The sequence below is a fragment of the Bos javanicus genome, chromosome 5, assembly GCF_032452875.1.
Source record: "Bos javanicus breed banteng chromosome 5, ARS-OSU_banteng_1.0, whole genome shotgun sequence".
In the NCBI taxonomy this organism is placed as follows: Eukaryota; Metazoa; Chordata; class Mammalia; order Artiodactyla; family Bovidae; genus Bos; species Bos javanicus.
The window spans coordinates 2,720,633-2,745,274 of record NC_083872.1 but is presented as its reverse complement, the minus strand read 5'-3'; the positions used below and the strand labels follow the sequence as shown (position 1 = coordinate 2,745,274).

At 37.4% G+C, this 24,642-nt stretch overlaps 1 protein-coding gene across 1 annotated transcript in view; it reads right to left on the bottom strand.

Annotated features, from left to right (window-relative positions):
- TRHDE (thyrotropin releasing hormone degrading enzyme) overlaps nt 1-24,642 on the bottom strand; it is a 447,855-nt gene that overhangs the window by 133,119 nt on the left and 290,094 nt on the right. The window lies entirely within an intron of this gene.

Genomic DNA, 24,642 nt, shown 5'->3' with positions numbered 1-24,642 from the left:
GAAAGCAATAAGCAAGTTCATGTGAGATTTGTTTGTGCTTTTATTTTTAAAAATATGGCGGGAATTTTTATGCATAGGAAAAGACAATCTAGGAGAGATAGATACAGGAGACAGTAGGTCAAGGGATGATTGTTGGAGCAACATTCTAGTATAGCTAAATAAGAAATGTTAGATTAGTCTTAGAAAAGAATAAGGACAAGCTTCCACTGAGACAGGCCTACGACAGATAAGGGAAGTAAAAATAAATTTAAATTTTTGAAATATGAGACACTGCAGTGGAGAAAACAGGCTATAAGTTTCATCCAGGTGGAGACGTGGTCTGTCTGATTCACCACTATAGATTCGTTGCAAAAAAAGAGTTCCTGGTACATTGTAGTTCTTAATAATACTGAATGATACATGGCCTGTCACTTCTCAGTCATGTAGGAGATGTGGTCCCAAGAATAATGACTGGAAAGAGTAGAACTAGGTTTGAAGTAACTCCAGTGAGAAGATAAGGGGGAGTGAAAAAATGTGGAAATGTATAGAAAAGTCATAAGTCCTAGTTCAAATTGGTAATAATGTACCTGTTGTTAATTAAGCATCTATTATATATAGTGAAAGAGTGGCTTAAGACTAAATGTAAAAAAAAAACCAAAACCTAAGATCATGGCAGATGCCCATTACTGCATGGCAAATATAAGGGGGCAAGGTGGTAGAAGTAGAGACAGATATCCTCTTCTTGGGCTTCAAAAATCACCGCAGATGGTGACTGCAGCCATGAAATCAGAAGACGACTGCTTCTTGGCAGGAAAGTGATGGCAAACCTAGACAGTGTGTTAAAAAGCAGAGACGTTACTCTGCCAACAAAGGTCCCTATAGTCAAGGCTATGGTCTTCTCAGCGGTCACATACGGTTGTGAGAGCTGGACCATGAAGAGGGCCAAAGAATAGATGCTTTCTAACTGTGGTGCTGGAGAAGACTCCTGAAAGTCCCTTGGATAGCAAGGAAACCAAACCAATCTTAAGGGAGATCAACCCTGAGTATTCACTGGAAGGACTGATGCTGAAACTCCAGTATTTTGGCCATCTGTTGCGAACAGATGACTCATTAGAAAAGTCCCTGATGCTGGGAAAGATTGAGGGCAGGAGAAGAGGACATCAGAGGATGAGATGGCTGGATGGCACCACTGATGCAATGAACGTGAACTTGGGGCAAACTCTGGGAGATGGTGAGGGACAGGGAGGCCTGGCGTGCTACGGTCCACGGGGTCACAAAGAGTCAGACACGACTGAGTGACTGAACAACAACAATGTGCCATATGCATGCTATTGTAAGGAAAATGCCACTATCTTCATTGTCAGGTCGTAAAATTGAGATGTGATGGATGTGTGTAACTTGATCAAATTAACACAGGTAGTAAGTAATCAAGCCAGAATCAGAAACCCAATCATACCTACCTCTAAAATCAGTAATCTTAACGAATTTGGATGACTTTCTTGTGATTCCAAATCAAAATAGTTATATGATACTCTTCAGAAACACTGGGTATAGTAGGAACTTAGAAAAAGAACAGAAATTCTTAGAATCACTCAGAGTTTTGAATCAATAAGCATTCCCAGAAGAGGATGAAGGGAAACCTAATTGAAAAAACCTAGTTGAAGGAGCTGACCAATATGCCCAGGATGGGAGATGGCATAAAAGACATAAACTGGCTAGCACAATAAAACATATTGATGAACTAGGAGACATAAAGTTAGTTTGGGGCAGGTTCAATAAGAACAAATGGCCAGAAAGTTGAAGATAGTGATATTTGTATCAAGTGCTGTGTGTGGATAAGGAAGCTATGAAAATGCACTGCTTCGATTTCCTTCTATTGCCCCTTTTCTTCTGCCCCTGTGAAGGCTGCACTTTTCACAATTCATTCCAAGCCCTATGACTGAGCATGGCAGCGGAACTAAGTTGGGAACGTTCCAGAGAGACAGGGGACTCCTCCAGTGGAAAACTCTGGCTCATAGACTCCCCATTGACCTGGATGAGTGTTTCTTGCAATTGAGCTACAGTTTGCAGCTCTTTCAAAGCAATGCTTCTCTGTTCCTTCTCTCCTTGCACAGGCTGAGACCTGCAGTGTAGTCTCAAGGGGCTCTCGCTCTCTCCTCTGGCTCTCCTCCCAAGTAAATATCTCACACACCATAATTTTTCTTCTCAGAAAACCTAATCCAATAGGGCAACTTTAAATGCTGAAGTACAAACAAGTATAAATTGCTGGATGATAAGTCATTGGAATAAGTTGGTACTAAGTATACTCTAATAAAGTAATGCACACATCCAGATAAAATCTCTCCCTTCTTAGTCCTCTCAAGAAGTTCCTTACAATCCAATATTCCATATTACAGATGTGTTTGCTCAACTTCAGGATAAGAGCAAGTAAGGAATGCAGTATCATTATATTCACCCTACATATGGGAGAGACTGAGGCAAAGGAATAGGTAATTTGTTCAAAGTGACAAGTATAGTAGTTACTGGAAATTGTCTCCTTCCATTTTTTTTTTCAATTGTTGCGTTCTTTGATTAGCACAGAAACCTATAAGGTAAGATTTTCCTGTTACTTTCTAAATTACTGGAAGGATTAGTCTACTGACTCTAAATCAAGGTACTTTTATAGTGTAAATTTCTAAATGAAGTTTAGAAATTTACTACATCTAGATATGTGGAGATTATGTGATACGACGTGATTTGTTTCTGAAGAATCTTACTGTTACTGAAGAAAGTTTTCAGTCTGGAGGAAAAGCGTATCTTAAACCCTCCCCAGATTTTCCAAAAAGATGTTTTTTCCTTTATTTTTTGCACGAGTATGATAGTTGTATGTAGGACCTGAGGAAAAGGAAAGATAAATACATAACATATCTAATCCTGAATATCACTTACTCTCAAATTGATTACTCAAAAGAAAGGAAGAGAGAGAGAGAGAGGAGGAGGAAGAGGAACAGGGGGTAGAAAACAAGAAGGGAAGGAAAGTTAGCTTGACACAGAGAGCAGAATTAGTGCCCCACCACCCCAGTCACTCACGCCTGGAGCCCAGAGCCCTCTCTGATTTATGGCTTCCTGAGGCCAGGCTGCTGTCACTGCCAGCTGAACTGCTGCCCAGCCTCCCAGTGGCAACCTGCAGACGCACTCTCACTTTCACATGTCCATCCTAGGGACTACCGCAGACTAATTTTGATAATTACTTCTGAAGAAGCATAATGTCTGCTAAAGGTCCCAGCTCTTACTAGATGTGACAGTTTAGGCGTGTTAGAGAGGCTGCCTAAGTATTTACAATTAGAACAGAACAACAGCAACAACAAAGACTACTTCTACTGATGATGATGATACCTCGAGAATTTTCTGAGGACTCACTTAAATCATTCATGCGAAGAACTTGGATCAGTTTGGGGCAAGTAATATGCGTCAACAGAAGTCTGTAGCTATCGTCATCATCTTCATCACAGCATCATTTTTATGTTAGCACCCTGCCCACCAAACTCTCTGCTTTTAAAAAATAATTCCTATGATAATAAATCAAGGCCATACACAGTGAAACTGTGTGTAAATTACCTATAAATACTTTTTTATAAATAGATTACCTATAAACGCTTTTTCCCATATGGCCAAATAATCAGCCTCTGGTTAAGCTGATTTCATATCCCATGAATATACCTTGTACCTTCAGGCTTTAATCGTGCCATTTACTTCAACTGCAATGACATTTTTTTTCTGATCTTCTATTCTAAGCCCTATGCTGCTACTAAGTCGCTTCAGTTGTGTCCGACTCTGTGCGACCCAATGGATGGCAGCCCACCAGGCTCTCCTGTCCCTCAGATTCTCCAGGCAAGAACACTGGAGTGGGTTGCCATTTCCTTCTCCAATGTATGAAAGTGAAAACTGAAAGTGAAGTCGCTCAGTTGTATCCGACTCTTCGCGACCCCATGGACTGCAGCCTACCAGGCTCCCCCATCCATGGGATTTTCCAGGCAGAAGTACTGGAGTGGGGTGCCATTGCCTTCTCCATTCTAAGCCCTATAAATCATCCAAAAGCAGAAGCAAAGCCCACACTACAATATGAAACTTCCTGTAGTTATGTTAGTCCTCAATGCTTTGCTCTCCTCTGCAGCTATAAATCCTTTAAGTCTAAACTACATAATCTATCAAATTATTTTACATCACTCACCAATTGTTCCATGTGACAGTTAGATGTAGGTCAGATCATTTAGACTTATCTGGCACACCTGTTAATTGTCAATGCCGTAACTTTTTCATTGCCACTGAAAGATGGTCCAAGCTAAGAAAAGTATCCACCAGCAACAACTTGTTAGTTTCAGATAAGCAATCCAAACCATAAGCTTTGGTCCAATACACAGGTATTCAATCTTCACTACTGTGAAAATCAGCTTATATCCTACACTGAAGACTTCTGTTCACTAGTACTCTTCAGCATCGATATTAAAACATGAAAGTACATATTTAGGGCTTTCTAGGTGGCACAATTGGTAAAGAATCCGCCTGCTCAATACAGGAGACACAAAAGATGCATGTTCGATTCCTAGATCAGGAAGATCCTGTGGAGTAGGAAATGGCAACCCACTCCAGTATTTTTGCCTAGAAAACCTCATGGGCAGAGGATCCTGCCCATGTCATCAGGAACCCAAAACAAAAGGAACACAGATCTGGAACAAAAAAAACAAGAAGCTGTCAACAGTGTCAAAAATAGTACTTAAATGAAAACATTCAACTAAAGAAATATGAAACATAACAATACTGAAAACTCAGTGAATGTTCATGAAAGGATAGCATATCAAGAGCAGAAATTAACAAACTAGAAAACAAAGAAATTATCGAGAAGAAAAACATTTGTTATGACTTAAATTCATTCAAAACAGTATGTCTTAATAAATTAGAAAGAGAAAGGAATTCATTAACATATTAAACACCTTCTTCCAAAAATATACTAAGCATTGAAACAGTAAGCTTTCTCCATAAAGATAGAAATAAAAATGCACTCTATTAATATTTATATTTAAAAGCACAATAAATAAATGAATCAATAACATAATTATGAAGCAAAAGATAGAAATGAAGAAATAAATTATTATTATTTAGAGATAATGTGAAAGTCCTTATAGGAATTCAAGAGAATATATAGAACTAATCTATAAAACAATAAAAAAGTGTACACAGTTGCCTGACACAACCAATACATAAACATCAAGAAAGTTGATATAATCAGTAAACACTAACTTAAAGAATTAATTTAGAAAGAGCCCTAGTGTCAAGAGCAAATATACAAATAAATATGAGAAAACCAAAAATTACAGGAAAGAATTAAAAGTTCAGAGTTTTCATAGAAAAAATTACAGAAATTATCCAAAGACACAAGAACCTAAAAATGAAGAATTACATATTTTCCTTACAAAGCTAAAGAGAATTGTCACTGTAAAAATGTCAACTACTCCAAAATTAAACATTAAGTCTTTGAAATTTTTTTCTAGGGACTGCCTTCATCTGAAAATTCATATGGATTGGAAAATAGTTGACAATATTATTTTGAAAGAGAACAAGACAGGGAGAATCACCATACCTGATATCAAATCTCAAAGTCTGTATGTAGTTGGACCTTAGACAGAAGTGTTGAAGCAGGAATGTACATGCAAACCAGGGTCAGAATAAAGGACTGCAAATGCACCAAAGCTGACAGTTGTAATAGTTGACAGAAATGGTATTGTACATGAGTGGGAGTAGGGCAGGAAATTCAATACATGGCACTAGAAAGATTATGTAAAAAATAATGACATTACATTGTACAGCACACACAAAAAACAAACAACAAAAATATTCAAATGAACAAAAGAATTTAATATAAAATGAAAGTGAAAGTGAAAGTCCCTCAGTCGTGTCTGATTCTTTGCGACCCCCGGGACTATACAGTCCACGGAATTCTCCAGGCCAGAATACTGGAGTGGGGAGTTTTTCCCTTCTCCAGGGGATCTTCCTAACCCAGGGATTAAACCCAGATCTCCCACATTGCAGGCAGATTCTTTACCAGCTGAGCCACAAGGGAAGCTCTCAATATAAAATATAGAACTTTAAAAATATTAGAAAAAAAATCTCAAAGTATACCTTAAAGAATTTAGAATAAAGGATATTTAAGCAAAACAAAAGTCATGAAGCATAAAAGAGAAAATGGACAAGCAATCTACATCTGAGTTAAAAACATCTATATGATAAAAGACATAAAAGATAAAGTACAAGTCTATTATCAAAGATTAGTGTCCATAATACAAAGAAAACCTCTCAATAATCAATAAATAAGCAAACAAATTTTAAAACAAAAAAAACTCCACTGGAAAATGGGCAGAGGATATACACAGAAAATTTACAAAGTAAGGAGCCCAAAGGGCAATAAATACATGAAGGAGTTTTAATCTGACAAATAAATAAAGCCAAATTAAACAGTAAGATAGCATTTCACAGTCATTAACCAAGCAAAAACTTTGGGAGTTTCATAATACCAAGAATAATAAAGGATGTGAGAAAGCTGTCTCTCAAATTTTCCAGAGGGCGTACGAATGTAAGTGCCAACAATTTGGGCAAAAACTGTCACACTGAGGTAAATGTAAAGATTGATTTCTTTGTGAATTTACCAAACAATTATTGAGTGATTGCTGTGTCAGGTACTGCTGCAGGAACTGAAAATGATGCAGAGAATGAAGCAAATAAAGATGTCATGGAATTTACATTCTAGGTAGAAGAGGCAGTTAATAAAGAAACAGCTTAATATAATCATGCCAGGTATTATCGCTTTGAAGACAAAATAAGCAGGGTAAGGGAAAAGAAAATGCTGGGGGAGATGGACTCTCAAGTTTTACATAAGATAATCAGGGAAGACTGATCTAATAAACTTACATTTGAGAACAGACAGAATTCAATGAAGCAAGCCATGTTTACAACTGGGGAAGAGCATTTCCGGCAGATAGAACACACGGAGTTAAAGTCTGAAACCAAGAATTCAAGAGTTGGAGTTAGAAGTCTGGAAGCCCCAGGCTCCCACCAGGAGATGAAAAAATAATAACCTATATATATACATCAAATTATTATATAAATATATCTGAAGAACTGGATCTGGGATATTTCAGCATTTAGAAGTTAAGAAAGGTGATTAAGTTCATTAAAAAAGATGAGAAAGAAATGGCCAGTGAGTAACTAAAAAACAAACAAAAACATAACATGGCCTCTAGGAAATAAAATGAAGAAAGTTTTCAAGGGGAGAATGCTTATTGCCATAAGATGTGCTTGAGAAAGCAAGTCAAGTAAGTTGAAGACTAATCGGATTTTGCAATGTGGAGCTTATATTTGATCTGACTAGAAAGACCTGGTCAAATGGCAAGAATGAAGAAATAATTAAAGTGGTTTTAAAAGAGAAAAGGGAAAGAGGAAATGGGGTTTTGCACTAAAAGAATACAAAGACATAAGCAAATAGTCTGGGGGACATCAGTCAAGAGGTGTTTATTAAGAATAAACTAAAACATCCTATGCAGATAAAGGTAGTAAGTAGAGAAGGAAAATTTGATGATTCAGGACAGAAAAGACAGCTCTGCTTAAATAATCTCCCCAGAAAAGCAAGAGAGGACAAAACCCATAACACAGAAGGGGCCTTGGCCTAGACCGAAGCACGCCATTTATCTGTTGCAGCAAAGGGCAAGGGCTTCAGCAGGTGAGATGTACATAGAGGTCTGAAAGTGGGAGGACACTGCTCTTTCTCTGTGAAATAAATGCAGAATCAACAGATGTCATATCCCTCTTTGTCTTAATCACATTAGTGGAAATCCCCTTGTTCCATGATGTATCTGTAGAGCTTTCTAAGAATATTTTGGTGCTGCCATTTTTTAGAAGAAACTTACCTGATAGAAATAAAATATAAGTTTAAATCAATTAGCCAGACATTTAGAATATACTTTAAATAAGATCTTATAAATAATCATTTTCTCTTAAAAATCAAATTATTAATGAACATATTATAATCTCCATTGAAGGATAAAAGTATTAGCAGGCAATAATAAAGAGTAAGTGATAAATAAATTTATGTTTCTTTTTATTTCTGAACAAATGTAAAGCTGAATTGTCCCAAACCAACAACAGTTTTGGATGAGTTAAACTAATTTAATTTTTAAGAATTTAAGAATTCAGGAAACACTGTTTGTTTGTAGGAATCTAAGTACTCTTTAATCTCAAATTCATCTTAGAATGTAAGAAAAACAGGCTTTCCTGAATATCAGCCAACAAATGGTACCCTTGTCACTTATTGTAGAACAATTATTCCTTGTTGGAGTTAAACTATCACAGCTGGAAACCTATACGAAATTTAGCTTATTCAGAAAAATGCAACATGAATTAATGCTCGTGAACAAGGCATGCCAAACATGCTACCTTTAAGACCTTTAATAAGACCTTTTTTTCACATTTTATTTTATTTTTAAACTTTACAATATTGTATTAGTTTTGCCAAATATCGAAATGAATCCACCACAGGTATACCCACGTTCCCCATCCTGAACCCTCCTCCCTCCTCCCTCCCCTACCCTCCCTCCGGGTCGTCCCAGTGCACCAGCCCCAAGCATCCAGTACCGTGCATCGAACCTGGACTGACGACTCGTTTCATACATGATATTATACATGTTTCAATGCTATTCTCCCAAATCTCCCCACCCTCTCTATCCCTCTCCCACAGAGTCCATAAAACTGATCTATACATCGGTGTCTCTTTTGCTGTCTCGTATACCGGGTTATTGTTACCATCTTTCTAAATTCCATATATATGTGTTAGTATACTGTATTGGTGTTTTTCTTTCTGGCTTACTTTACTCTGTATAATAGGTTCCAGTTTTATCCATCTCATTAGAACTGATTCAAATGTATTCTTTTTAATGGCTGAGTAATACTCCATTGTGTATATGTACCATAGCTTTCTTATCCATTCATCTGCTGATGGGCATCTAGGTTGCTTCCATGTCCTGGCTATTATAAACAGTGCTGCGATGAACATTGGGGTACACGTGTCTCTTTCCCTTCTGGTTTCCTCAGTGTGTATGCCCAGCAGTGGGATTGCTGGACCATATGATTATCTCAATAGATGCAGAGAAAGCCTTTGACAAAATTCAACATCCATTTATGATAAGAACTCTCCAGAAAGCAGGAATAGAAGGAACATACCTCAACATAATAAAAGCTATATATGATAAACCCACAGCAAACATTATCCTCAATGGTGAAAAATTGAAAGCATTTCCTCTAAAGTCAGGAACAAGACAAGGGTGCCCACTTTCACCATTACTATTCAACATAGTTTTGGAAGTTTTGGCCACAGCAGTCAGAGCAGAAAAAGAAGTAAAAGGAATCCAAATTGGAAAAGAAGAAGTAAAACTCTCACTGTTTGCAGATGACATGATCCTTTACATAGAAAACCCTAAAGATTCCACCAGAAAATTACTAGAAATAATCAATGACTATAGTAAAGTTGCAGGATATAAAATCAATACACAGAAATCCCTTGCATTCCTATACACTAATAATGAGAAAACTGAAAGAGAAATTAAGGAAACAATTCCATTCACCATTGCAATGGAAAGAATAAAATACTTAGGAATATATCTACCTAAAGAAACTAAAGACCTATATATAGAAAACTATAAAACACTGGTGAAAGAAATCAAAGAGGACACTAATAGATGGAGAAATATACCATGTTCATGGATTGGAAGAATCAATATAGTGAAAATGAGTATACTACCCAAAGCAATTTATAGATTCAATGCAATCCCTATCAAGCTACCAACGGTATTCTTCACAGAGCTAGAACAAATAATTTCACAATTTGTATGGAAATACAAAAAACCTCGAATAGCCAAAGCGATCTTGAGAAAGAAGAATGGAACTGGAGGAATCAACCTACCTGACTTCAGGCTCTACTACAAAGCCACAGTTATCAAGACAGTATGGTACTGGCACAAAGACAGAAATATCGATCAATGGAACAAAATAGAAAGCCCAGAGATAAATCCACGCACCTATGGACACCTTAACTTTGACAAAGGAGGCAAGAATATACAATGGATTAAAGACAATCTCTTTAACAAGTGGTGCTGGGAAAACTGGTCAACCACTTGTAAAAGAATGAAACTAGAACACTTTCTAACACCTTACACAATAATAAGACCTTTAAAAGACACTTGCACAATACTGTGCTGCTGCTGCTGCTGCTGCTGCTAAGTCACTTCAGTCGTGTCCGACTCTGCGACCCCAGAGACGGCAGCCCACCAGGCTCCCCGTCCCTGGGATTCTCCAGGCAAGAACACTGCAGTGGGTTGCCATTTCCTTCTCTAATGCATCAAAGTGAAAAGTGAAAGTGAAGTCACTCAGTCGTGTCTGACTCCTAGCGACCCCATGGACTGCAGCCTACCAGGCTCCTCCGTCCATGGGATTTTCCAGGCAAGAGTACTGGAGTGGGGTGCCATTGCCTTCTCCGTAATACTGTGCTAGCAAATGTCACAAATTAAATACTTCACAGAATCATTGCAAATTAGGTTTCTGATAAGTTTTGAATACAAAATACTTCCCCAAATTCTGTCTAATATAAAAGATGACATACTACTTGTTAAAGAGGCATTGCTGCATTAAGTTGAATTCTAACAACTTAAGTAAATATGATTCTAACAAGTAAATATGAACAACAGGGCTTCCCAGGTGGCTCAGTGGTAAAGAATCTGCCTGCCAGTGCAGGAGATGCAGGAGACATGGGTTTGATTCCTGGGTCAGGAAGATCTCCTAGAGGAGAAAACGGCAACCCCCTCCAATATTCTTGCCTAGAGAATCCATGGACAGAGGGGCCTGATGGGCTACAGTCCACGTGGTCACAAAGAGTTAGACACAACCAAGCGACTGAGCACAGCACACATACAATGTATATTAGAGTGATGAAACTTTAGTCCCAGTTGGACATTTTGTCTGAAAATTAGAGAGCAACATTAACCTCTAATAAATTACTAAATTGCATATTTTCTGAGTAATTTAAACATTTGTTTTGTCATCTAGTAATCAAAATGCCAAATATTCACATATTTGATAGCTACCAATAAACAAGCTTATATGCACAACATATATTTAGTGATGGGGCTAAATTCAGTCTTCTTCCAATTTTTATTTTCTAAACTCTATTTTTATTATGCATATTGATGTATATAATAGTGAAGTGTATAAAATATATACAGTGTACATCAGTTCTTTTATATTTTTATTTGACTTACTGACAGAAGGAAAAAAATGAATGGGCATGTGACTCTTAAGGGAATAGTGCTTTCTTATATCTGCCTCTGTCTTCTTTATGATCCCTCCCCACAGACTGTGACCTGCATTGTCTTTTGAGAGACCACGTAAAGAGCTATATCTCTGGTCTCCCTGTACTTCCCTTTTCCTTGTCTTTGAACAAGTTCTTCATGTGTGAAATATGCCCCAATTGCCCAAAATCATCTTAACTCAAGTATAACTTAAGTTTTCTATTAAATTTAATGCCACTATTTTAAAAAGAAATGTTGCAACTCAAAAAACCCATTATAAGATTGTTCTTATAATTCTCCTGGAACTCTTGTTTTTTATACCTATTTTTATATCTGTGTTGAGAATTTACATCCTACATACATACATACTACAATTATTTGCCACACTAATTTCAAGTCAGGAAGGGAGGGTCCCTGATCCACAAAATCAAGCATCTTTCTGCATAATTGTACATTCAATGTATGTGTGTGTGTTCGTTGCTCAGTTGTGTCCGAATCTTTGAGACCCCATGGACTGTAGCCTGCCAGGCTCCTCTGTCCATGGAGTTTTCCAAGAGTGGGTTGTCATTCCCTTCTCCAAGGGATCTTCCCAACTCAGGGACTGAACCCAGGTCTCCTGCACTTGAGGAAAATTCTTTACTGTCTGAGTCACTATACATGCCTATTTAATAAGATAACTAAGTAAATGCATCAATGTATGAAATACTGGCAGAAAGCAATTTTAAAAAACAGTAAATAAGTATGATAGCAACCTCATTTGGGACAAAGTCTATCCCAGGTGGAGATGCCAGGAAGAAAATGATTGTATAAAACTAAATACAGATTTTTTTCATTCATTTACATGGACTTTTTTGGGGGATCCCCAAGCTCAAGATTCCCTTTTATAGATCTACTGTAGTAGCCTCAATATTTCTTAATACTTTCTCTTAAATAATCTCATTCATTCAACCAATAAATTATAATCTTTAGTTACAAAAAGTACTTTTTGTTTTTAAACTCATGAAGAGACAGGCTTCCAAATCTCCGATACCCATGTGCAGACACTTTACTGACTCTGTATTCAAGCTGGAGCATTGTCAAGTGTAGCTCAACCGAAAGTGACATTTGGAGGAGGACAAGCCTTGGTAGAAGACAAGCACTGGTTTTTTTCTTTTTAGGGTTTCTCAGAGTAACTCTATTAGCTCTAATTTTTTTTAATTAATTAATTTATTTTAATTGGAGGCTAGTTACTTTACAATATTGTAGTGGTTTTGCCATACATTGACATGAATCAGCCATGGATCTACCTGTGTCCCCATCCTGAACTCCTGAACCCCCCTCCCACCTCCCTCCCCACCCCATCCCTCAGGGTCATCCCAGTGCACTGGTCCTGAGCGCCAGGAGACAGGCACTTTTGTGTAATCTTCATGTTGCAGACAAAATCTATTTGCAGGTTATAAAGAAGTGATCTTACCACATAGAAAAATGTCTCTGCATATTTTTAAATAATAATTTTTAACTATTACCTGTCATCAACAGAATGTTTACAAAGTACAATCATCCAGGTAACATAAAATATCAATTAGAAGCTTAATAACCAAGTCAAAAGAGGCTGGAATCTTGAAATATTGAATAATATTTCTAAATTGTCTACCAATAGCTTACAAAAAGCAAGCAAGGGCTACTTGTCTGAATTGCTAGAAAAAAACAGGATTTTAGCAATGTTATATGAAAAAAGGTATAAAGAAATCAACCCAGTGGAAGCGCAACAGTAAAATGCATGACCTTTGTATCCTGAGTATCTGGAAGGGCTCTTTAGAGTGAGCACAAGAATGAGATGTAAAATATAATGCAGGGAAAAAAAACTGTTATATTGAACATGATTTAAAATAACTCTGTGCTTGAGGGGGAAAAAAAAAAAAGGTTATAGGTAAAAATGTCAGAGGAACATCATAGAAAATCCAGGTATAGGATTAAAAGTTTTTAAAAAGTAGATATAAAGATTTTTTCCTGGAAAAAAGTCAGTCAACACTTAATAATAATTTTCAAATATAGGAAAGTTTCACACAAAGTAGATGTAATTGGTTTGTTTTTAGATCCACTTGGAGTTAAAGAGCAACCACTTGAAAATAAGAAATGGCTGAAAGAAAGAAGACTTTCAGAGGAATACGTAGATTGTCCTTCAAAAGGCAGCTTGAATAAACTGAATATTCTTTTTGTATTTAGGATTTAAGCATTAATCTGCCATATAGTATAAGGATATTCTCTAGAAAAATCTTCCACAATCAGGCAGCTGTGTATGGACGCTTGTTTAGTTCATCATCAAACTGGAAAATTCTTTGATTCATTCATGTATCCATCTAACCCAGCCTCCTACTAAAACAGGTATTGCTCTAAAAATCCTTCACCATAGGTCACTGGGAATCCTTTTGGGAAGAAGACAATAGACTAAAAGTTGCCACCTACATACACACACACACACACACACACACACGAACATTAATAAGAAACAGAAGAAGCCTAGTGTACTGTCTTAAGATTCTATATGATTATACATAGTAAAGGCAAATGAATCCAAGCCTAACTTTCAATAATATAATCTCAAAATACACTAGACAGAATCTTTTCATTTTGTAATTCATCAGGCTAATTAATATTTAAGTGTTTCACTACATTGTACCATTTATAGATTTGAAAGGGTTGATATATTTGGAAATAAGTAACCTTCAGTTCAGTTCAGTTCAGTCACTCAGTCATGTCCGACTCTTTGCGACCCCATGAATCACAGCACGCCAGGGCTCCCTGTCCATCACCAACTCCCGGAGCTCACTCAGACTCATATCCATCGAGTCAGTGATGCCATCCAGCCATCTCATCCTCTGTCGTCCCCTTCTCCTCCTGTCCCCAATCCCTCCCAGCATCGGAGTGTTTTCCAATGAGTCAACTCTTCACATGAGGTGGCCAAAGTATTGGGAGTTTCAGCTTCAACATCATTCCTTCTAAAGAACACCTGGGGCTATCTCCTTTAGAATGGACTGGTTGGATCTCCTTGCAGTCCAAAGCACTCTCAGGAATCTTCTCCAACACCACAGTTCAAAAGCATCAATTCTTCGGCGTTCAGCTTTCTGCACAGTCCAACTCTCACATCCATACATGACCACTGGAAAAACCATAGCCTTGACTAGACAGACCTTTGGATATAATAAAAATAACTATGTCTGACCTATGAATATAATACTTTTCAACTTAATACACATACCTAAAGGGCAAAGTTATATTAATTTTATTTTAAAAAGGGATTCAGATTTTCAAAACTTGCTTTTCCTAAAACATGTCAAGTGGTATTTTTCCAAAAGACTTTAAAATGAAGTAAATTGGGGCAATGACTATGTTCACAGGGTATTTTATGTAACCATGCCTAGCTTGTTAGTCTAATTCAGAAACCCTAGATTCAAATATATCTTAGGATAAGTTTTGCCTTGAGTGGTATAAACACATCTTTGGGGACAGGTGTTAAAAGACACTTCCAGAGAAAATTAAAGAAATTCAAGTCCAGAAGACTGGAGACTTGGAGGTCAGTTCTCTGAACTTTTAGGCATAATTTCCACATGAACAAAATTCACTAGACATGACCATAAATAACTGTGTCCTTCATTTGGACTCAGGATTGTCTTTTTTCTGTGAAACCCAGGATGTTGCTTACTCATCCAGACAAAATGTTGCTGGGCCTCCTCTTACAGCAGAAGCTTTATTTAGCAGTTATGCTGAACACCTCATATGTTCTGACACCACTGACAAGGACAAGAGCGTAGTATATTTTTTCATTAGGCATCCACATGAGGAACTCTTCAAGGATGGGCTCACATAAGAGGCTGATGAGATTATTTACACAGATGGGCCCTCACAGAGTTCAAGAACAATTTAAAGCCATGCTTCTCAAACCACTGGGCTATAAAACTGAATTTACCATCCTACCAAATTCATAATAAATAAAGTACGTATTATCAGTGGATACTAGCATAGCTAATGTTTCGATCACTGCAATTAATCCATGACAGAAAAGGATCAACTGAACTCCTTTTATCATGTATCATTTTTTCCTTTTATCATTCAGATATATAGAAAGAAAAGCAAAGAATAAAAATACCTTGTCTAATCTTACTGCATTGTGGTCAGAAAAGATGCTTGGAATGATTTCTATTTTTTTGAATTTACCAAGGCTAGCTTTATGGCCCAGGATGTGATCTATCCTGGAGAAGGTTCCACGTGCACTTGAGAAAAAGGTGAAATTCATTGTTTTGGGATGAAATGTCCTATAGATATCAATTAGGTCTAACTGGTCTATTGTATCATTTAAAGTTTGTGTTTCCTTGTTAATTTTCTGTTTAGTTGATCTATCCATAGGTGTGAGTGGGGTATTAAAGTCTCCCACTATTATTGTATTGTTAATTTCTCCTTTCATACTTGTTAGCATTTATCTTACATACTGCGGTGCTCCCGTGTTGGGCGCATATATATTTATAATTGTTACATCTTCTTCTTGGATTGATCCTTTGATCATTATGTAGTGACCTTCTTTGTCTCTTTTCACAGCCTTTGTTTTAAAGTCTATTTTATCTGATATGAGTATAGCTACTCCTGCTTTCTTTTGGTCCCTATTTGCATGGAAAATCTTTTTCCAGCCCTTCACTTTCAGTCTGTATGTGTCCCCTGTTTTGAGGTGGATCTCTTGTAGACAACATATGTAGGGGTCTTGTTTTTGTATCCATTCAGCCAGTTTTTGTCTTTTGGTTGGGCATGAGTTTGGTAACTGAATGATACCTTTTCATCTTCACTATTGAATTCATTCATACATGATACAAATAACTTCCTGGAAGCTAAGGAAATTATTTTACTGTGCCAATGTTTGCAGGATAAGGGAAATAATTGCTTGAGTAAAGTTTTCTTTATCTCCTTTTCTGCTATTCTGACTTTGCGGTGAGTTTACAAAGAGAATGAAATGCCTAGATTATAGTTTCATCAAACTACCTTCAGCTGTTCTCAAGAAAATAAATTAGCCTCTTCTCCCATTTCATTGAGAAATGAATTATTTCTTTCCTTACTTCTCCTCTAGAAAGGCAGAGGCATCACTTCCATCTGGATGCTTGTGGGTAGTAGAGTATAATGGGGAGCAGGTTAGTATTTGAGGACTTGACAACATCTGGAAACCAGTCACCAAGGCAAGTGTTCATCACCATCTCCTCTTGTAAAAAATAAGGACAGATTCCCCCCTTCAGGTTTGATTTTTGTTTTCAGTGTAGCAAAGCACAAATATATTTTGATCCTAGAGAGTTTCAAAACTCAAAACATATCATCTAGGATCCAAATTGGCAAGCTATTTATCACAAAGCAAACTTTTATGACAGTAGTGGACCAGAAGCACCAAGAATCGGTCCATCTTTAAATTTTCATGCAAGGTGCACTTTTGTGTAATGCCATTAAGCCAAATCAGTAAGGTCTGAAGTTTCAATATGGGAATGAAGGGGAAGAAAATCATTTTAAGAAAATATGTGATATTCCACAGCTCGCACGTTGGGAAACATCAATTTTATAAGATTAAACTTCCCAAGACACATACATAAAAATACACACTGTTCTTTCTCCTAGGAATCTACAAGGAAGCCTTTCACATTCTAAGCAAACATCTACATCACAGGTCCTCCTCTTATCTTCCTAAATTCTAGCTTCCTGTATGTGGCAGCAAATTTCCACCTCTAACTTTCCTCCATTCTCTCCATCATCAACCAAAGCAAGAAACCTGATTGCTGCCACTACCAGAATTTTAGAAGAAATAAACCAAACACCTGGTGATCTAGTACCCTTTCATTTCAGAAGCAATTAATGGTCAACTTAACTTTCTTAGGAGAAGGCAATGGCACCCCACTCCAGTGTTCTTGCCTGGAGAATCCTAGGGATGGGGGAGCCTTGTAGGCTGCCGTCTATGGGGTCACACAGAGTCAGACACAACTGAAGTGACTTAGCAGTAGCAGTAACTTTCTTATGGTTTAAGATAGAGCAAACATAAAAAGGGAAAAGCAACCAACTCTTATCATTTCTGGGAGAAAAGAAAAAATATTCTGCTTTGATCTCAGCAAATTTTTCCCATATCCCCCACCAATATCACGGCTTCCACTGGGAAAAAGATCACTGAAAAAAAAGACATTAAAATGAGCTGATGAAAAAGATTTGGTCCCAAAGCTATAAAAATGTTTTCTCAAGCAAAAGTGGAAAAAATGAAAGACTTAGCTCTTAAAGTACACAAGAGTGGAATTAGGAACAAAAATGCCATAAAGGGGGAGATGGATGGTCTGTCAGACTGGAGTCTGTCTCTGATAGAGGCATCAAGGGATGCTGTGAAGCACCTTTGCTGGCTGTTTTCCATGACCTTCGTCTCGGAGATGCGGAGTGTTCTGAACATCCCTAACTTCTCCATCAGACTTGTGGAAGGAATTACAGGATACCAGAATGAGGGATGATCACTTAAGTAAAGTAATTCAGGACAAGCAGGAGTTTCATTCTGCATTAATTTTCAGGATAAGTGTGACAAGTTCAAACTAAAGAACTCTTAAAAAGGTAATGTTAGCATTTAATAAAGCATGGCTCTGCTTAATAGTGTGTGTGTGTGTGTTAGTCACTCAATCGTGTCCGAGTCTTTGCGACTCTGTGGACTGTAGCCCACCAGGCTCCTCTGTCCATGGGATTTTCCAGGCAAGAATACTGGAGTAGGTTGCCATTCCTTTCTCCAGGGGATCTTCCCCACCCAGGGATCAAGCAGGCAGATTCTAGGTAGATTCTTTACCTTCTGAGCCAGTAGGGAAGTTTCTGCTGAATAGTACAGACCTTATTTACTTCTCTATTTTATGCTGAATGTTTAAAATAAAAACCCTAAATATCTCAAAAGTCACTGTTGTTAGGAATCTGAACCAACTAGAAATTAAATGTGCATCACTAACTTTAAAGCCTCTGAGGGTTTGGAAGGCGGAATTAACCTCTGCTAAAATCCACGCAGGGACTTCTCTGGTGGTCCAGTGGTTAAGACTCTGAGCTTTCACTGCAGGGACACAGGTTCAATCCCCAGTCAGGGAACTTAAGATTCCCCCAAGCTACACAGTGCAGCCACAAAGAAGAAAACTCATTCAAACTACAAGTATTTATTGTGTGTTCACTATCTTCAAGGCAGTAAAGTAGGTAAAGCTTTGATTTTAAGAGAGAGAATTAAACAAACATGCATAAACCATTTTAAAATATGAGATCTACTAGAAAAGAAATGACTATCTCTTCATGTTTGATGTGCAATTTGTTCTCGAAACATAAAAAGAGAAGGATGACCGGTCAAGTTTAACTGACAAAGAGCACAGAGAGAACTGCCAGTGTATGAATCCTGACTTCAATATTGCCTAACTTAGTGATCTGGATAAGTTGCTAAGTTTCCTCATCCATAAATTGGGGAAGGAAAGGGTTATCTGCATCATGGGGTTGTTGCAAGGATTATATGACTTAATATAGTTAAATAACTTATATAAAAGTAACTGGTACATGGTGTTCATTGAGGTTATTATTTCAGACATAAATACTTTTAAGCATGCTACCTTTTCTCCAACACTATCACCACATCCATTTCAAACTGGAAAAAGACGTTTAGATATTAGATAGCACTTAAAACTCTTGACGATGTGACTACTAAAATAGTTTCAATTGCTCCATCTTAGTTGCAAAGTTCCTGCTGTGACTGATGCCCTTCCAGAAGGAAAATGATATGACAATAAATGTCTGCACATTTTATCTTAGAATTGTGCGGCTGGAAAACTGTTCGGGGAGTATGTAAGAGAAACATGAGTTTGAGCAAGCTCTGGGAGGTGGTGGAGGGCAGGAAAGCCTGACGTACTGCAGTCCATGGAGCTGCAAAGAGTCAGGCTCAAGTGAGTGACTGAACAACAAAGCAAAACATAGATAGTCAACTGCTTGATCATGTCTCTGCTTTGGCTTACAGTACTGACCAGGGGGATCCATACCTCAAATTCTCTACTTCAGGCCAGATGTTTTTTTGGCCCTGAACTAGTTGCATTCTTGCTGTAAAATTATAGCAGAAAGTCAGTGCACAGCTGAACCGCACCAGTCAGTTTTACTTCTGAATATGCCCCACTCTGTGGGAGCCCAGCTGTGCCTCTGAGTCACCCTGACTCCCGCTGCTCCCCCTGGCCCAGGCACGTCTCTACTGAGGGCTCTCTCAGCTCCAAGACAGTCTTGGTATAGAAAATTTCCAAGGATCCTTAGGTTGTCAGCTTAATTGAAAAAGAATGTCAACTGGGAAGAGGTGAGCAGGGAAAATAAGGATGGATGAGAATGGAGGACAAAGAAAATAAAAGCATCTGTCTGATCAAGATAGACTCTTCAGGAACTATAAAGCAATGACACTGGCTTTCTTAGGCAAGAAACTGTATCTGAAAGACCTTTCAAAAGAGAGATGAAACAGATGAGAGGTAGAATTATCTGAATAAATGTATAACTGTTTTTACTGTGAAAGTCGACACTTACTTGACTCGTAGATCAGGCAATGAGAGAGCAGAAACTGGAATCAGGCAGGCTGGGTTGAAATCTTGGTTATGAGCTTACTTATGAGCTGCAAGAACTTGGGCCATAAAATGTAACTACCATAAGCCTCAGCTTCAGGTAATGTTTAAATAAAAGTATGTATTTTAGGTAGTTTTTTTGTAGCCTTCTTGTAAAACTCCAGGAACATAGTGAAAACTCCATAAACAATAACTATTAATATAAAAAATGCACTGGGTTTAATGTTTAAATTCATTGCTCACACTTTTAATATATGAATAAAAGAGAATATAGATAACAAACAGTGCTTTGTTAATGGGTAAAATTTTATTACTTTAAAGAAAATCTTTAGACTAAACTCAGAGCTCTTGTTTCTAATAATGCACTGTTTAAAGCAGAAAACTTCAGTCCTTTTTAAATTAAGAGGTAATAATTTGACAAAGAAATAAAGGACAGAAAAAGCAAGTGAAGCTAAAATGTGAGACTAGGCACCACCCTTAGACCTTCTCATCCCCTCGTCTATGTTCCTTAATCACTCTTGCATATTTACCATGTTGTTGTTTTTTTCCTCTGTGCTGCACTCTAGTTCCTTCAACTCTCTCTTCCTATTTAAAATTCTCTCTTCAACTCATTCTAATCTGTGATAAACTATATATATATATATATATATATATATATATATCTCAGTTCAGTTCAGTTGCTCAGTCGTGTCCGACTCTTTGCAACCCCATGAATCGCAGCACGCCAGGCCTCCCTGTCCATCACCAACTCCCGGAGTTCACTCAGATTCACATCCATCAAGTCGGTGATGCCATCCAGCCATCTCATCCTCTGTCGTCCCCTTCTCCTCCTGCCCCCAATCCCTCCCAGCATCACAGTCTTTTCCAATGAGTCAACTCTTCACATGAGGTGGCCAAAGTATTGGAGTTTCAGCTTTAGCATCAGTCCTTCCAAAGAAATTCCAGGGCTGATCTCCTTCAGAATGGACTGATTGGATCTCCTTGCAGTCCAAGGGACTCTCAGGAATCTTCTCCAACACCACAGTTCAAAAGCATCAATTCTTCGGCACTCAGCTTTCTCCACAGTCCAACTCTCACATCCATACATGACTACTAGAAAAACCATAGCCTTGACTAGACAGACCTTTGTTGGCAAAGTAATGTCTCTACTTTTGAATATGCTATCTAGGTTGGTCATAACTTTCCTTCCAAGGAGTAAGTGCCTTGTAATTTCATGGCTGCAATCATATATATACCATGTCATTAAATACAATTATTACATTTTTATTTCTAGATATTCTCATTAGTTATTCTCTTTAATCTGCTTGCATTGTGTTTGTATTTTCAAGCTTATTTCCTCAAATTTATTAGTATACAGTTTTATACACCATGTCTAACATACCCAATGTTTTAATCATATGCATGGGTGATTCTGCTCTCAACTGTTTCAGCTGTCTTATGGTTCATGGAACCCTCTTTCCTTTCATAGCTGGTGATTTTTTACTGTGAGATGCTCTTTTTGTCGGGATTTATCTGTGGAGATCTTTGAGCTGTGATATGAAGGCATGCATTTCTGGAAGGGTTTATTTTAGTTCTGTGTGGCATCTGGGGATACCACTAGTCCAGAACCAAGCATTTTAAATTAAAATCTGGCTTGATGTTCACAGTAGCTTTCATTTGAATTGCAATCCTATGCAGGAGTTGCTCATAATCGCAAATTTTCAGGAGAAATTTTGTTTCCCTCTCTACTTGCTTTCATAGTTTGGAACAGTTTCTCTGTATTCTCCTGAGGAAAGGGACAGTTTTATTTCCAGTTCATCTGTGTGTGCTAAAGGTGCAGCAGTTTAAGGTCCTGGCTTTAAGGGAGGCCTCCCATTAAACTTCTTGCCTTCAGCTTTGTCTTCTTTTCCTTGCTCTGTAAAATCTTGAAAACTGTTCAAATACTCATATTTGGAAAAATGCCCTCAAGACAAAATCCAGCTTCAGTATTTTTTTAATCTCTCTATTTTTTAAAGGTAAAAATATGCTGTATGGAATCACAGGTAAGCCTTCTAATACTGATATAAGACAACTCAAAAAAAAAAAAAAAAGCTGAAAGAAAGGCATCCTAGTTTTAAAAAGCAGAGAAACCAAAAACTTGATTCAGTACTACCAGAAAATATGTAATGGCACAGATGATAAAAGATGTATAAGACATGTTGTCTCTAGGTAATTTCCTCATTAGGTTATCAAATGACCCTCAGCCTCCTCTGAAAGAATCCATGATAATATCTGTGAAATTGTATCCAAAGAAACATTTTCACTGATTCAAATGAAATGCCATATTTACCTTCCAAAAAAGGAACATAGAGAAAGGTTTTTTGTTTGTCTCTTTTTGACTAGAATTTTATTTACCTTGCAAAGTAATACAGCTTGACTTGTTTGAAACAGAAACTGTCACTGAGACTTATATATGTGTTTGATTAATACAGGTGAATTGTTTAATAGTTGCTTAATGGTAAAGTAATCGGGGTGTAAGTCTTTTGCACTTTATATGTAAAGTAACCATATCGGGCTTCTGAAGATTTTTATACTGTATCAATATACCATGGGTATTTGATTAAAAATGGGAGGCAGTATGGTAAATAAAAACGTGAATCCACCAGATGCTAAAACACAACCCATTCATGACTTTTCTACTGGAAAACTCATTCAGCTCTACTTCTTTCAACCTATTCCATTGTTGCAGGTATATAAACTACTTACATTGTGAATATTTTTATTCTTTACTTCCTCCAAACATTCTTTGTGTAAAAAGGAAGTTTTATCTCTGTTCTCCTTTTCCTTCTATAAACTTCTCATTTGTCAAAATGTCAGCCTTTAATTCTAGTTGCCTTTCTTGTTTATCCATTAAATCTTAATTTATTTCTAACTTTACTTGTCCTTTTTCTAAAGACTACAAATCCTGTTATTCCAGAAAATCTATTCAAAACATTGCAATCCTCTTACGTGCTAGGGGAATATACACTGGATGATTCCCAGTGCTTTGTAGTTTCTATCTTCAATGGCTCTTTCTCTCTGAATATCCTGTATAAAACAATGTGAGATTCACAGGCCTCCTGACAGAACTGACCTTGTACTGTTAATGGAAATCTCATTCCTTCTGAGATGCACTGTAGCTGCCTCCTCGCCTAATGGAATTAAAATCACATACAGTTGCAAGTTGGGCAAGTTACAGCAATGGAGTACTCTTTGTAGAATTACCATTAATAATTATTGAAATGGTACTTTTTATTCTTAATTATGACTACTGATAAAGTCTGACATGAATGAACCATTGCAGAAGTAATTAGAATTAGGCTTTTGTATAAGCAAAACACTAAGAACAACTGTAGCTGTGAAAGTATTTCATAAAGCTACTTCAGAAGCAGAGTCCCACTGTAGCCAGATTCTGCAAGCTAAGACTTAACACAGCTTTGCCTCTTAAGCTTCTTATATTGTGTGATCACCACTCTAGCTTACACAAAAAATGCAGAAGATAAAGTCAAAACCAACACTGCACTTTCTTAAGCATTTCCTCAAAGTAAAAAGGAATAGAGAAATTCAGAAATTCAATAGAGAAAGAGAAAAATTCAAACTAGCATATTCGACTATTAGTTAACAATAATAAATCAATGATACCTAAGCAGAGCAAGAGAGCATAAGAATCCTTTGAACAGGGTTAATCCATTCCTTTTACTACTGAGTAATCTGCTACAGTGGAAATAGCGTCGGACTTTATTTTTCTGGGCTCCAAAATCACTGCAGATGGTGATTGCAGCCATGAAATTAAAAGACGCTTACTCCTTGGAAGGAAAGTTATGACCAACCTAGACAGCATATTCAAAAGCAGAGACATTACTTTGCCAACAAAGGTCTGTCTAGTCAAGGCTATGGTTTTTCCACTGGTCATGTATGGATGTGAGAGTTGGACTGTGAAAAAGGCTGAGTGCTGAAGAATTGATGCTTTTGAACTGTGGTGTTGGAGAAGACTCTTGAGAGTGAGTCCCTTGGACTGCAAGGAGATCCAACCAGTCCATTCTGAAGGAGATCAGCCCTGGGATTTCTTTAGAAGGACTGATGCTAAAGCTGAAGCTCCAGTACTTTGGCCACCTCATGCGAAGAGTTGACTCATTGGAGAAGACTCTGATGCTGGGAGGGATTGGGGGCAGGAGGAGAAGGGGACGACAGAGGATGAGATGGCTGGATGGCATCACTGACTCGATGGACATGAGTTTGAGTGAACTCCGGGAGTTGGTGATGGACAGGGAGGCCTGGCGTGCTGCGATTCATGGGGTTGCAAAGACTTGGACATGACTGAGAGACTAAACTGAACTGAATCTGCTACTGGTTTTCATTAGATACTGGTATTTTCATTAAATACTGGTATTTAATAAAAATAGTTTCATTAAAACTATTTCAATAGTTTATTTTTCCATTTTATCAAATAAATCAGAGAACAGCTAACAGGGAGAAATGTAAGTAACATGAAAGGAAAAAAGCAAGCCTTTTTAAGTAATAATATTTGAGCAAGAAAAAAAAAGAAATAATTCCATTGGTGATGACTCAGTCAAACACATGTGCAAAAGAAAGCTTGCCTCCATCAGCAGAATGCACAAATTAATAATTTACCAGTAAGTGGAAAAGGCATTTATCACAGAAATTTCAATAAAATCATCTCCTCCCACCATGTACGTTTTCTTTACAAGGGC